We start from the raw sequence: 15700 nt of genomic DNA, 5'->3' as shown, positions 1-15700 counted from the left end.
ATAGTACTGTCTAATTAACCAGGGGTGCTCTTATTTCAGAAGGGCTTGCATCAGATAGCAATTTGAGGGCCCAGAAATGACTGTTAACAGAGTGGGTGTGATTTTAAAAAAGCAACACAAAAAAAAAAATAGACTTTGATAAAACATGTTTGCATGGCTTCAACAGGGCAATCGAAAAACTTGTCATGACCCCTTAAACATAAATAATTGATATGACAGTTAGTACAACCTGAATATATCATGCATTTACAAACGTTGTTCTGTAGAGGACAGACCATAATAACCTCTGATTTCAGTATTAAACACATCTCAAAGAAAACTAATTTCCTTGTGCTAGCAGCTTTTAATTACTCTCCACTTCAGTTCTTACATTAGCAGACTTGTGAAGCAAAGCAGATGGAGACAGAAACACGATAACATCTCTTGAGTCTTTTATCGGTTGGAAGTAATTGTAAATGTTGTTTATGAGTTACTTTCATTTCCATTTTTTTCATGCGCTGGTTCAACAAATTGGATGTCGTTATGCAGAACACAAGGGGAAGCTGTTAGGGGCAGTTAGAGAATCCATGAGCTGTATCCCAACATCACTGAAACATCCAGCCAGCCAGCCAACCAACGATTCTACCTGTAAATCACTGAGGTGTGTCCCAACATCACTGAAACACCCAGCCAGCCAGCCAGCCAGCCAGCCAGCCAGCCAACCATTCTACCTGTAAATCACTGAGGTGTGTCCCAACATCACTGAAACACCCAGCCAGCCAGCCAGCCAGCCAACCATTCTACCTGTAAATCACTGAGGCGTGTGCCAACATCACTGAAACACCCAGCCAGCCATCCAACCATTCTACTTGTAAATCAAAGATGGATTCAGGGCTACATGTGAAAACATGGCACCATAATTGCTCAAGCTGGTAAACTGTCTGTCTGATATACCACCTGGTATACTGTCTGTCTGATATACCACCTGGTATACTGTCTGTCTGATATACCACCTGGTATACTGTCTGTCTGATATACCACCTGGTATACTGTCTGTCTGATATACCACCTGGTATACTGTCAGTCTGATATACCACCTGGTAGACTGTCTGTCTGATATACCACCTGGGATACTGTCTGTCTGATATACCACCTGGTATACTATCGGTCTGATATACCACATGGTATACTGTCTGTCTGATATACCACCTGGTATACTGTCTGTCTGATATACCACCTGGTATACTGTCTGTCTGATATACCACCTGGTATACTGTCTGTCTGATATACCACCTGGTATACTGTCTGTCTGATATACCACTTGGATTACTGTCTGTCATGGAGCAGCATTTGGATAGTAAATACAGGCCATATATTAATGATAAAACGTGCTACTCAAACTGGCCTTTGTACACCAGAACAGCCTCCCTCTCAGCTTCCCCACAGCTCCCTCTCAGCTCCCTCACAGCTTCCCCTCAGCTCCCCCTCAGCTCCCCCTCAGCTCCCCCTCAGCTCCCTCTCAGCTCCCTCTCAACTCCATCTCAACTCCCTCACAGCTCCCTCACAGCTCCCTCAGCATGTCATCATGTAACGGATAATCAATGCATATGAAGACATCAGTACAGCCTGGTTGTGTTGTGTGTGCAGACTGATCCTCATTGCAGTGACTGTGTGTCCCAAATGGCACCCTGTTAACTCTACAGTTATATACTGTAGTGCACTACTTTTGACCAGAGAGTAGTGCACTAAATAGGGAATAGAATGCCATTTGTGACGGGCCCTCTGATTACTTTGCTGGTTGTTGCTGTGTGCAGACTGGTCCTTAGTGCAGTCTCTGACCACTACCTTGTTGGTGTTGTCCTATACAGACTGGTCCTTAGTGCAGTCTCTGACCACTACCTTGTTGCTGTGTGCAGACTGGTCCTTAGTGCAGTCTCTGACCACTACCTCGTTGCTGTGTGCAGACTGGTCCTTAGTGCAGTCTCTGACCACTACCTTGTTGCTGTGTGCAGACTGGTCCTTAGTGCAGTCTCTGACCACTACCTTGTTGTCCTATACAGACTGGTCCTTAGTGCAGTCGCTGACCACTATCTTGTTGATGTTGTCCTATACAGACTGGTCCTTAGTGCAGTCTCTGACCACTATCTTGTTGATGTTGTCCTATACAGACTGGTCCTTAGTGCAGTCTCTGACCACTACCTTGTTGGTGTTGTCCTATACAGACTGGTCCTTAGTGCAGTCTCTGACCACTACCTTGTTGTTGTCCTATACAGACTGGTCCTTAGTGCAGTCTCTGACCACTACCTTGTTGGTGTTGTCCCATACAGACTGGTCCTTAGTGCAGTCTCTGACCACTACCTTGTTGGTGTTGTCCTATACAGACTGGTCCTTAGTGCAGTCTCTGACCCCACTACCTTGTTGGTGTTGTCCTATACAGACTGGTCCTTAGTGCAGTCTCTGACCACTATCTTGTTGGTGTTGTCCTATACAGACTGGTCCTTAGTGCAGTCTCTGACCACTACCTTGTTGGTATTGTCCTATACATACTGGTCCTTAGTGCAGTCTCTGACCACTACTTTGTTGTTGTCCTATACAGACTGGTCCTTAGTGCAGTCTCTGACCACTACTTTGTTGTTGTCCTATACAGACGGGTCCTTAGTGCAGTCTCTGACCACTACCTTGTTGGTATTGTCCTATACATACTGGTCCTTAGTGCAGTCTCTGACCCCACTACCTTGTTGGTGTTGTCCTATACATACTGGTCCTTAGTGCAGTCTCTGACCACTACCTTGTTGCTGTGTGCAGACTGGTCCTTAGTGCAGTCTCTGACCACTACCTTGTTGGTATTGTCCTATACAGACTGGTCCTTAGTGCAGTCTCTGACCACTACTTTGTTGTTGTCCTATACAGACTGGTCCTTAGTGCAGTCTCTGACCACTACCTTGTTGGTGTTGTCCTATACAGACTGGTCCTTAGTGCAGTCTCTGACCACTACCTTGTTGGTGTTGTCCTATACAGACTGGTCCTTAGTGCAGTCTCTGACCACTATCTTGTTGGTATTGTCCTATACAGACTGGTCCTTAGTGCAGTCTCTGACCACTACCTTGTTGGTGTTGTCCTATACAGACTGGTCCTTAGTGCAGTCTCTGACCACTACCTTGTTGCTGTGTGCAGACTGGTCCTTAGTGCAGTCTCTGACCACTACCTTGTTGGTGTTGTCCTATACAGACTGGTCCTTAGTGCAGTCTCTGACCACTACCTTGTTGCTGTGTGCAGACTGGTCCTTAGTGCAGTCTCTGACCACTATCTTGTTGGTGTTGTCCTATACAGACTGGTCCTTAGTGCAGTCTCTGACCCTACTATCTTGTTGGTGTTGTCCTATACAGACTGGTCCTTAGTGCAGTCTCTGACCACTACCTTGTTGCTGTGTGCAGACTGGTCCTTAGTGCAGTCTCTGACCACTATCTTGTTGTTGTTGTCCTATACAGACTGGTCCTTAGTGCAGTCTCTGACCACTACCTTGTTGTCCTATACAGACTGGTCCTTAGTGCAGTCTCTGACCACTACCTTGTTGTCCTATACAGACTGGTCCTTAGTGCAGTCTCTGACCACTACCTTGTTGGTGTTGTCCTATACAGACTGGTCCTTAGTGCAGTCTCTGACCACTACCTTGTTGCTGTGTGCAGACTGGTCCTTAGTGCAGTCTCTGACCACTACCTTGTTGGTATTGTCCTATACAGACTGGTCCTTAGTGCAGTCTCTGACCACTACCTTGTTGGTATTGTCCTATACAGACTGGTCCTTAGTGCAGTCTCTGACCACTACCTTGTTGGTATTGTCCTATACAGACTGGTCCTTAGTGCAGTCTCTGACCACTACCTTGTTGGTATTGTCCCGTACAGACTGGTCCTTAGTGCAGTCTCTGACCACTACCTTGTTGGTATTGTCCTATACAGACTGGTCCTTAGTGCAGTCTCTGACCACTATCTTGTTGGTATTGTCCTATACAGACTGGTCCTTAGTGCAGTCTCTGACCACTACCTTGTTGGTATTGTCCTATACAGACTGGTCCTTAGTGCAGTCTCTGACCACTATCTTGTTGTTGTTGTCCTATACAGACTGGTCCTTAGTGCAGTCTCTGACCACTACCTTGTTGGTATTGTCCTATACAGACTGGTCCTTAGTGCAGTCTCTGACCACTATCTTGTTGGTATTGTCCTATACAGACTGGTCCTTAGTGCAGTCTCTGACCACTACCTTGTTGGTATTGTCCTATACAGACTGGTCCTTAGTGCAGTCTCTGACCACTACCTTGTTGTTGTCCTATACAGACTGGTCCTTAGTGCAGTCTCTGACCACTACCTTGTTGGTGTTGTCCTATACAGACTGGTCCTTAGTGCAGTCTCTGACCCCACTACCTTGTTGATGTTGTCCTATACAGACTGGTCCTTAGTGCAGTCTCTGACCACTACCTTGTTGTTGTCCTATACAGACTGGTCCTTAGTGCAGTCTCTGACCACTACCTTGTTGCTGTGTGCAGACTGGTCCTTAGTGCAGTCTCTGACCACTACCTTGTTGCTGTGTGCAGACTGGTCCTTAGTGCAGTCTCTGACCATTACCTTGTTGGTATTGTCCTATACAGACTGGTCCTTAGTGCAGTCTCTGACCACTACCTTGTTGATGTTGTCCTATACAGACTGGTCCTTAGTGCAGTCTCTGACCACTACCTTGTTGGTGTTGTCCTATACAGACTGGTCCTTAGTGCAGTCTCTGACCACTACCTTGTTGGTGTTGTCCTATACAGACTGGTCCTTAGTGCAGTCTCTGACCATTACCTTGTTGGTATTGTCCTATACAGACTGGTCCTTAGTGCAGTCTCTGACCACTACCTTGTTGATGTTGTCCTATACAGACTGGTCCTTAGTGCAGTCTCTGACCACTACCTTGTTGGTGTTGTCCTATACAGACTGGTCCTTAGTGCAGTCTCTGACCACTACCTTGTTGGTGTTGTCCTATACAGACTGGTCCTTAGTGCAGTCTCTGACCACTATCTTGTTGGTGTTGTCCTATACAGACTGGTCCTTAGTGCAGTCTCTGACCACTACCTTGTTGATGTTGTCCTATACAGACTGGTCCTTAGTGCAGTCTCTGACCACTACCTTGTTGGTGTTGTCCTATACAGACTGGTCCTTAGTGCAGTCTCTGACCACTACCTTGTTGCTGTGTGCAGACTGGTCCTTAGTGCAGTCTCTGACCACTATCTTGTTGGTGTTGTCCTATACAGACTGGTCCTTAGTGCAGTCTCTGACCCCACTATCTTGTTGGTGTTGTCCTATACAGACTGGTCCTTAGTGCAGTCTCTGACCACTACCTTGTTGCTGTGTGCAGACTGGTCCTTAGTGCAGTCTCTGACCACTATCTTGTTGTTGTTGTCCTATACAGACTGGTCCTTAGTGCAGTCTCTGACCACTACTTTGTTGTCCTATACAGACTGGTCCTTAGTGCAGTCTCTGACCACTACCTTGTTGTCCTATACAGACTGGTCCTTAGTGCAGTCTCTGACCACTACCTTGTTGTCCTATACAGACTGGTCCTTAGTGCAGTCTCTGACCACTACCTTGTTGTCCTATACAGACTGGTCCTTAGTGCAGTCTCTGACCACTACCTTGTTGGTATTGTCCTATACAGACTGGTCCTTAGTGCAGTCTCTGACCACTACCTTGTTGGTATTGTCCTATACAGACTGGTCCTTAGTGCAGTCTCTGACCACTACCTTGTTGGTATTGTCCCGTACAGACTGGTCCTTAGTGCAGTCTCTGACCACTACCTTGTTGGTATTGTCCTATACAGACTGGTCCTTAGTGCAGTCTCTGACCACTACCTTGTTGGTATTGTCCTATACAGACTGGTCCTTAGTGCAGTCTCTGACCACTATCTTGTTGTTGTTGTCCTATACAGACTGGTCCTTAGTGCAGTCTCTGACCACTACCTTGTTGTCCTATACAGACTGGTCCTTAGTGCAGTCTCTGACCACTCTCTTGTTGGTGTTGTCCTATACAGACTGGTCCTTAGTGCAGTCTCTGACCACTACCTTGTTGGTATTGTCCTATACAGACTGGTCCTTAGTGCAGTCTCTGACCACTACCTTGTTGGTATTGTCCTATACAGACTGGTCCTTAGTGCAGTCTCTGACCACTACCTTGTTGGTATTGTCCTATACAGACTGGTCCTTAGTGCAGTCTCTGACCACTACCTTGTTGGTATTGTCCTATACAGACTGGTCCTTAGTGCAGTCTCTGACCACTACCTTGTTGGTGTTGTCCTATACAGACTGGTCCTTAGTGCAGTCTCTGACCACTACCTTGTTGGTATTGTCCTATACAGACTGGTCCTTAGTGCAGTCTCTGACCACTACCTTGTTGGTATTGTCCTATACAGACTGGTCCTTAGTGCAGTCTCTGACCACTCTCTTGTTGATGTTGTCCTATACAGACTGGTCCTTAGTGCAGTCTCTGACCACTACCTTGTTGGTGTTGTCCTATACAGACTGGTCCTTAGTGCAGTCTCTGACCACTATCTTGTTGGTATTGTCCTATACAGACTGGTCCTTAGTGCAGTCTCTGACCATTACCTTGTTGGTATTGTCCTATACAGACTGGTCCTTAGTGCAGTCTCTGACCACTACCTTGTTGGTATTGTCCCGTACAGACTGGTCCTTAGTGCAGTCTCTGACCACTACTTTGTTGTTGTCCTATACAGACTGGTCCTTAGTGCAGTCTCTGACCACTACTTTGTTGTTGTCCTATACAGACTGGTCCTTAGTGCAGTCTCTGACCACTACTTTGTTGTTGTCCTATACAGACTGGTCCTTAGTGCAGTCTCTGACCACTACCTTGTTGTCCTATACAGACTGGTCCTTAGTGCAGTCTCTGACCACTATCTTGTTGGTGTTGTCCTATACAGACTGGTCCTTAGTGCAGTCTCTGACCACTCTCTTGTTGGTGTTGTCCTATAGAGACTGGTCCTTAGTGCAGTCTCTGACCACTCTCTTGTTGGTGTTGTCCTATACAGACTGGTCCTTAGTGCAGTCTCTGACCACTACCTTGTTGTTGTTGTCCAATACAGACTGGTCCTTAGTGCAGTCTCTGACCACTCTCTTGTTGGTGTTGTCCTATACAGACTGGTCCTTAGTGCAGTCTCTGACCACTACCTTGTTGGTGTTGTCCTATACAGACTGGTCCTTAGTGCAGTCTCTGACCACTACCTTGTTGGTATTGTCCCGTACAGACTGGTCCTTAGTGCAGTCTCTGACCACTCTCTTGTTGGTGTTGTCCTATACAGACTGGTCCTCAGTGCAGTCTCTGACATCACTACCTTGTTGGTGTTGTCCCATACAGACTGGTCCTTAGTGCAGTCTCTGACCCCACTACCTTGTTGATGTTGTCCTATACAGACTGGTCCTTAGTGCAGTCTCTGACCACTACCTTTTTGGTATTGTCCTATACAGACTGGTCCTTAGTGCAGTATCTGACCACTACCTTGTTGGTATTGTCCTATACAGACTGGTCCTCAGTGCAGTATCTGACCACTACCTTGTTGGTGTTGTCCTATACAGACTGGTCCTTAGTGCAGTCTCTGACCACTACCTTGTTGGTATTGTCCTATACATACTGGCCCTTAGTGCAGTCTCTGACCACTACTTTGTTGTTGTCCTATACAGACTGGTCCTTAGTGCAGTCTCTGACCACTACCTTGTTGGTGTTGTCCTATACAGACTGGTCCTTAGTGCAGTCTCTGACCACTACCTTGTTGGTGTTGTCCTATACAGACTGGTCCTTAGTGCAGTCTCTGACCACTACCTTGTTGTTGTTGTCCAATACAGACTGGTCCTTAGTGCAGTCTCTGACCACTCTCTTGTTGGTGTTGTCCTATACAGACTGGTCCTTAGTGCAGTCTCTGACCACTACCTTGTTGGTGTTGTCCTATACAGACTGGTCCTTAGTGCAGTCTCTGACCACTCTCTTGTTGGTGTTGTCCTATACAGACTGGTCCTTAGTGCAGTCTCTGACCACTACCTTGTTGGTGTTGTCCTATACAGACTGGTCCTTAGTGCAGTCTCTGACCACTCTCTTGTTGGTGTTGTCCTATACAGACTGGTCCTTAGTGCAGTCTCTGACCACTACCTTGTTGTCCTATACAGACTGGTCCTTAGTGCAGTCTCTGACCACTATCTTGTTGGTATTGTCCTATACAGACTGGTCCTCAGTGCAGTCTCTGACCCCACTACCTTGTTGGTGTTGTCCCATACAGACTGGTCCTTAGTGCAGTCTCTGACCCCACTACCTTGTTGATGTTGTCCTATACAGACTGGTCCTTAGTGCAGTCTCTGACCACTACCTTGTTGGTGTTGTCCTATACAGACTGGTCCTTAGTGCAGTCTCTGACCACTACTTTGTTGGTGTTGTCCTATACAGACTGGTCATTAGTGCAGTCTCTGACCACTACCTTGTTGGTGTTGTCCTATACAGACTGGTCCTTAGTGCAGTCTCTGACCACTACCTTGTTGGTGTTGTCCTATACAGACTGGTCCTTAGTGCAGTCTCTGACCACTACCTTGTTGTTGTCCTATACAGACTGGTCCTTAGTGCAGTCTCTGACCACTACCTTGTTGGTGTTGTCCTATACAGACTGGTCCTTAGTGCAGTCTCTGACCACTACCTTGTTGGTGTTGTCCTATACAGACTGGTCCTTAGTGCAGTCTCTGACCACTACCTTGTTGTTGTCCTATACAGACTGGTCCTTAGTGCAGTCTCTGACCACTACCTTGTTGGTATTGTCCTATACATACTGGTCCTTAGTGCAGTCTCTGACCACTACCTTGTTGGTATTGTCCTATACATACTGGTCCTTAGTGCAGTCTCTGACCACTACTTTGTTGTTGTCCTATACAGACTGGTCCTTAGTGCAGTCTCTGACCACTATCTTGTTGGTGTTGTCCTATACAGACTGGTCCTTAGTGCAGTCTCTGACCACTACCTTGTTGGTATTGTCCTATACATACTGGTCCTTAGTGCAGTCTCTGACCACTACTTTGTTGTTGTCCTATACAGACTGGTCCTTAGTGCAGTCTCTGACCACTACCTTGTTGGTGTTGTCCTATACAGACTGGTCCTTAGTGCAGTCTCTGACCACTGTCTTGTTGTTGTTGTCCTATACAGACTGGTCCTTAGTGCAGTCTCTGACCACTAACTTGTTGCTGTGTGCAGACTGGTCCTTAGTGCAGTCTCTGACCACTACCTTGTTGCTGTGTGCAGACTGGTCCTTAGTGCAGTCTCTGACCATTACCTTGTTGGTGTTGTCCTATACAGACTGGTCCTTAGTGCAGTCTCTGACCACTACCTTGTTGGTGTTGTCCTATACAGACTGGTCCTTAGTGCAGTCTCTGACCACTACCTTGTTGTCCTATACAGACTGGTCCTTAGTGCAGTCTCTGACCACTACCTTGTTGGTGTTGTCCTATACAGACTGGTCCTTAGTGCAGTCTCTGACCACTACCTTGTTGGTGTTGTCCTATACAGACTGGTCCTTAGTGCAGTCTCTGACCACTACCTTGTTGTCCTATACAGACTGGTCCTTAGTGCAGTCTCTGACCACTATCTTGTTGATGTTGTCCTATACAGACGGGTCCTTAGTGCAGTCTCTGACCACTACCTTGTTGGTGTTGTCCTATACAGACTGGTCCTTAGTGCAGTCTCTGACCACTACCTTGTTGGTGTTGTCCTATACAGACTGGTCCTTAGTGCAGTCTCTGACCACTACCTTGTTGGTGTTGTCCTATACAGACTGGTCCTTAGTGCAGTCTCTGACCACTACCTTGTTGCTGTGTGCAGACTGGTCCTTAGTGCAGTCTCTGACCACTACCTTGTTGGTATTGTCCTATACATACTGGTCCTTAGTGCAGTCTCTGACCACTACCTTGTTGGTATTGTCCTATACATACTGGTCCTTAGTGCAGTCTCTGACCACTACTTTGTTGTTGTCCTATACAGACTGGTCCTTAGTGCAGTCTCTGACCACTACCTTGTTGGTGTTGTCCTATACAGACTGGTCCTTAGTGCAGTCTCTGACCACTGTCTTGTTGTTGTTGTCCTATACAGACTGGTCCTTAGTGCAGTCTCTGACCACTACCTTGTTGCTGTGTGCAGACTGGTCCTTAGTGCAGTCTCTGACCACTACCTTGTTGCTGTGTGCAGACTGGTCCTTAGTGCAGTCTCTGACCATTACCTTGTTGGTATTGTCCTATACAGACTGGTCCTTAGTGCAGTCTCTGACCACTACCTTGTTGGTGTTGTCCTATACAGACTGGTCCTTAGTGCAGTCTCTGACCACTACTTTGTTGATGTTGTCCTATACAGACTGGTCCTTAGTGCAGTCTCTGACCACTACCTTGTTGGTGTTGTCCTATACAGACTGGTCCTTAGTGCAGTCTCTGACCACTATCTTGTTGGTATTGTCCTATACAGACTGGTCCTTAGTGCAGTCTCTGACCACTACCTTGTTGGTGTTGTCCTATACAGACTGGTCCTTAGTGCAGTCTCTGACCACTACCTTGTTGGTGTTGTCCTATACAGACTGGTCCTTAGTGCAGTCTCTGACCACTACCTTGTTGTCCTATACAGACTGGTCCTTAGTGCAGTCTCTGACCACTACCTTGTTGCTGTGTGCAGACTGGTCCTTAGTGCAGTCTCTGACCACTACCTTGTTGGTGTTGTCCTATACAGACTGGTCCTTAGTGCAGTCTCTGACCACTACCTTGTTGCTGTGTGCAGACTGGTCCTTAGTGCAGTCTCTGACCACTATCTTGTTGTTGTTGTCCTATACAGACTGGTCCTTAGTGCAGTCTCTGACCACTACTTTGTTGATGTTGTCCTATACAGACTGGTCCTTAGTGCAGTCTCTGACCACTACCTTGTTGGTGTTGTCCTATACAGACTGGTCCTTAGTGCAGTCTCTGACCACTACCTTGTTGGTGTTGTCCTATACAGACTGGTCCTTAGTGCAGTCTCTGACCACTATCTTGTTGGTATTGTCCTATACAGACTGGTCCTTAGTGCAGTCTCTGACCACTACCTTGTTGGTGTTGTCCTATACAGACTGGTCCTTAGTGCAGTCTCTGACCACTACCTTGTTGGTGTTGTCCTATACAGACTGGTCCTTAGTGCAGTCTCTGACCACTACCTTGTTGTCCTATACAGACTGGTCCTTAGTGCAGTCTCTGACCACTACCTTGTTGCTGTGTGCAGACTGGTCCTTAGTGCAGTCTCTGACCACTACCTTGTTGGTGTTGTCCTATACAGACTGGTCCTTAGTGCAGTCTCTGACCACTACCTTGTTGCTGTGTGCAGACTGGTCCTTAGTGCAGTCTCTGACCACTATCTTGTTGTTGTTGTCCTATACAGACTGGTCCTTAGTGCAGTCTCTGACCACTACTTTGTTGTCCTATACAGACTGGTCCTTAGTGCAGTCTCTGACCACTACCTTGTTGTCCTATACAGACTGGTCCTTAGTGCAGTCTCTGACCACTACCTTGTTGTCCTATACAGACTGGTCCTTAGTGCAGTCTCTGACCACTACCTTGTTGTCCTATACAGACTGGTCCTTAGTGCAGTCTCTGACCACTACCTTGTTGGTATTGTCCCGTACAGACTGGTCCTTAGTGCAGTCTCTGACCACTCTCTTGTTGGTGTTGTCCTATACAGACTGGTCCTTAGTGCAGTCTCTGACCACTACCTTGTTGGTATTGTCCCGTACAGACTGGTCCTTAGTGCAGTCTCTGACCACTACCTTGTTGGTATTGTCCTATACAGACTGGTCCTTAGTGCAGTCTCTGACCACTATCTTGTTGTTGTTGTGCTATACAGACTGGTCCTTAGTGCAGTCTCTGACCACTACCTTGTTGGTGTTGTCCTATACAGACTGGTCCTTAGTGCAGTCTCTGACCACTATCTTGTTGGTATTGTCCTATACAGACTGGTCCTTAGTGCAGTCTCTGACCACTACCTTGTTGGTATTGTCCTATACAGACTGGTCCTTAGTGCAGTCTCTGACCACTACCTTGTTGGTATTGTCCTATACAGACTGGTCCTTAGTGCAGTCTCTGACCACTATCTTGTTGGTGTTGTCCTATACAGACTGGTCCTTAGTGCAGTCTCTGACCACTACCTTGTTGGTATTGTCCCGTACAGACTGGTCCTTAGTGCAGTCTCTGACCACTCTCTTGTTGGTGTTGTCCTATACAGACTGGTCCTTAGTGCAGTCTCTGACCACTACTTTGTTGTTGTCCTATACAGACTGGTCCTTAGTGCAGTCTCTGACCACTACTTTGTTGTTGTCCTATACAGACTGGTCCTTAGTGCAGTCTCTGACCACTACCTTGTTGTCCTATACAGACTGGTCCTTAGTGCAGTCTCTGACCACTGTCTTGTTGTTGTTGTCCTATACAGACTGGTCCTTAGTGCAGTCTCTGACCACTACCTTGTTGCTGTGTGCAGACTGGTCCTTAGTGCAGTCTCTGACCACTACCTTGTTGCTGTGTGCAGACTGGTCCTTAGTGCAGTCTCTGACCATTACCTTGTTGGTATTGTCCTATACAGACTGGTCCTTAGTGCAGTCTCTGACCACTACCTTGTTGGTGTTGTCCTATACAGACTGGTCCTTAGTGCAGTCTCTGACCCCACTATCTTGTTGGTGTTGTCCTATACAGACTGGTCCTTAGTGCAGTCTCTGACCACTACTTTGTTGATGTTGTCCTATACAGACTGGTCCTTAGTGCAGTCTCTGACCACTACCTTGTTGGTGTTGTCCTATACAGACTGGTCCTTAGTGCAGTCTCTGACCACTACCTTGTTGGTGTTGTCCTATACAGACTGGTCCTTAGTGCAGTCTCTGACCACTATCTTGTTGGTATTGTCCTATACAGACTGGTCCTTAGTGCAGTCTCTGACCACTACCTTGTTGGTGTTGTCCTATACAGACTGGTCCTTAGTGCAGTCTCTGACCACTACCTTGTTGGTGTTGTCCTATACAGACTGGTCCTTAGTGCAGTCTCTGACCACTACCTTGTTGTCCTATACAGACTGGTCCTTAGTGCAGTCTCTGACCACTACCTTGTTGCTGTGTGCAGACTGGTCCTTAGTGCAGTCTCTGACCACTACCTTGTTGGTGTTGTCCTATACAGACTGGTCCTTAGTGCAGTCTCTGACCACTACCTTGTTGCTGTGTGCAGACTGGTCCTTAGTGCAGTCTCTGACCACTACCTTGTTGGTGTTGTCCTATACAGACTGGTCCTTAGTGCAGTCTCTGACCACTACCTTGTTGCTGTGTGCAGACTGGTCCTTAGTGCAGTCTCTGACCACTATCTTGTTGTTGTTGTCCTATACAGACTGGTCCTTAATGCAGTCTCTGACCACTACTTTGTTGTCCTATACAGACTGGTCCTTAGTGCAGTCTCTGACCACTACCTTGTTGTCCTATACAGACTGGTCCTTAGTGCAGTCTCTGACCACTACCTTGTTGTCCTATACAGACTGGTCCTTAGTGCAGTCTCTGACCACTACCTTGTTGTCCTATACAGACTGGTCCTTAGTGCAGTCTCTGACCACTACCTTGTTGGTATTGTCCTATACAGACTGGTCCTTAGTGCAGTCTCTGACCACTACCTTGTTGGTATTGTCCTATACAGACTGGTCCTTAGTGCAGTCTCTGACCACTACCTTGTTGGTATTGTCCCGTACAGACTGGTCCTTAGTGCAGTCTCTGACCACTCTCTTGTTGGTGTTGTCCTATACAGACTGGTCCTTAGTGCAGTCTCTGACCACTACTTTGTTGTTGTCCTATACAGACTGGTCCTTAGTGCAGTCTCTGACCACTACTTTGTTGTTGTCCTATACAGACTGGTCCTTAGTGCAGTCTCTGACCACTACCTTGTTGTCCTATACAGACTGGTCCTTAGTGCAGTCTCTGACCACTATCTTGTTGGTATTGTCCTATACAGACTGGTCCTTAGTGCAGTCTCTGACCGCTATCTTGTTGGTGTTGTCCTATACAGACTGGTCCTTAGTGCATTCTCTGACCACTACCTTGTTGTCCTATACAGACTGGTCCTTAGTGCAGTCTCTGACCACTATCTTGTTGGTGTTGTCCTATACAGACTGGTCCTTAGTGCAGTCTCTGACCACTCTCTTGTTGGTGTTGTCCTATACAGACTGGTCCTTAGTGCAGTCTCTGACCACTACCTTGTTGTTGTTGTCCAATACAGACTGGTCCTTAGTGCAGTCTCTGACCACTCTCTTGTTGGTGTTGTCCTATACAGACTGGTCCTTAGTGCAGTCTCTGACCACTACCTTGTTGGTGTTGTCCTATACAGACTGGTCCTTAGTGCAGTCTCTGACCACTACCTTGTTGGTATTGTCCCGTACAGACTGGTCCTTAGTGCAGTCTCTGACCACTCTCTTGTTGGTGTTGTCCTATACAGACTGGTCCTCAGTGCAGTCTCTGACCCCACTACCTTGTTGGTGTTGTCCCATACAGACTGGTCCTTAGTGCAGTCTCTGACCCCACTACCTTGTTGATGTTGTCCTATACAGACTGGTCCTTAGTGCAGTCTCTGACCACTACCTTTTTGGTATTGTCCTATACAGACTGGTCCTTAGTGCAGTATCTGACCACTACCTTGTTGGTATTGTCCTATACAGACTGGTCCTCAGTGCAGTATCTGACCACTACCTTGTTGGTGTTGTCCTATACAGACTGGTCCTTAGTGCAGTCTCTGACCACTACTTTGTTGTTGTCCTATACAGACTGGTCCTTAGTGCAGTCTCTGACCACTACCTTGTTGGTGTTGTCCTATACAGACTGGTCCTTAGTGCAGTCTCTGACCACTACCTTGTTGGTGTTGTCCTATACAGACTGGTCCTTAGTGCAGTCTCTGACCACTACCTTGTTGGTGTTGTCCTATACAGACTGGTCCTTAGTGCAGTCTCTGACCACTACCTTGTTGGTATTGTCCCGTACAGACTGGTCCTTAGTGCAGTCTCTGACCACTACCTTGTTGGTATTGTCCTATACAGACTGGTCCTTAGTGCAGTCTCTGACCACTACCTTGTTGTCCTATACAGACTGGTCCTTAGTGCAGTCTCTGACCACTACCTTGTTGGTATTGTCCTATACAGACTGGTCCTTAGTGCAGTCTCTGACCACTACCTTGTTGTCCTATACAGACTGGTCCTTAGTGCAGTCTCTGACCACTACCTTGTTGGTGTTGTCCTATACAGACTGGTCCTTAGTGCAGTCTCTGACCACTACCTTGTTGGTGTTGTCCTATACAGACTGGTCCTTAGTGCAGTCTCTGACCACTATGTTGTTGGTGTTGTCCTATACAGACTGGTCCTTAGTGCAGTCTCTGACCACTACCTTGTTGGTGTTGTCCTATACAGACTGGTCCTTAGTGCAGTCTCTGACCACTACCTTGTTGGTATTGTCCCGTACAGACTGGTCCTTAGTGCAGTCTCTGACCACTATCTTGTTGATGTTGTCCCGTACAGGTTGGTCCTAAGTGCAGTCTCTGACCACTACCTTGTTGGTATTGTCCCGTACAGACTGGTCCTTAGTGCAGTCTCTGACCACTACTTTGTTGTTGTCCTATACAGGTTGGTCCTCAGTG

General features: G+C 47.1%; 1 protein-coding gene across 2 annotated transcripts in view; it reads left to right on the top strand.

Annotated features, from left to right (window-relative positions):
* The window catches only part of LOC139574650 (kelch-like protein 4), a 61991-nt gene that overhangs the window by 15414 nt on the left and 30877 nt on the right, over positions 1 to 15700 (top strand). The gene's annotated exons all lie outside the window — the stretch shown is intronic.

The sequence above is a fragment of the Salvelinus alpinus genome, chromosome 4, assembly GCF_045679555.1.
Source record: "Salvelinus alpinus chromosome 4, SLU_Salpinus.1, whole genome shotgun sequence".
Taxonomy (NCBI): Eukaryota; Metazoa; Chordata; class Actinopteri; order Salmoniformes; family Salmonidae; genus Salvelinus; species Salvelinus alpinus.
Note: the sequence above shows the minus strand (reverse complement) of the source record. Positions and strands in the feature narration are given on the sequence as shown.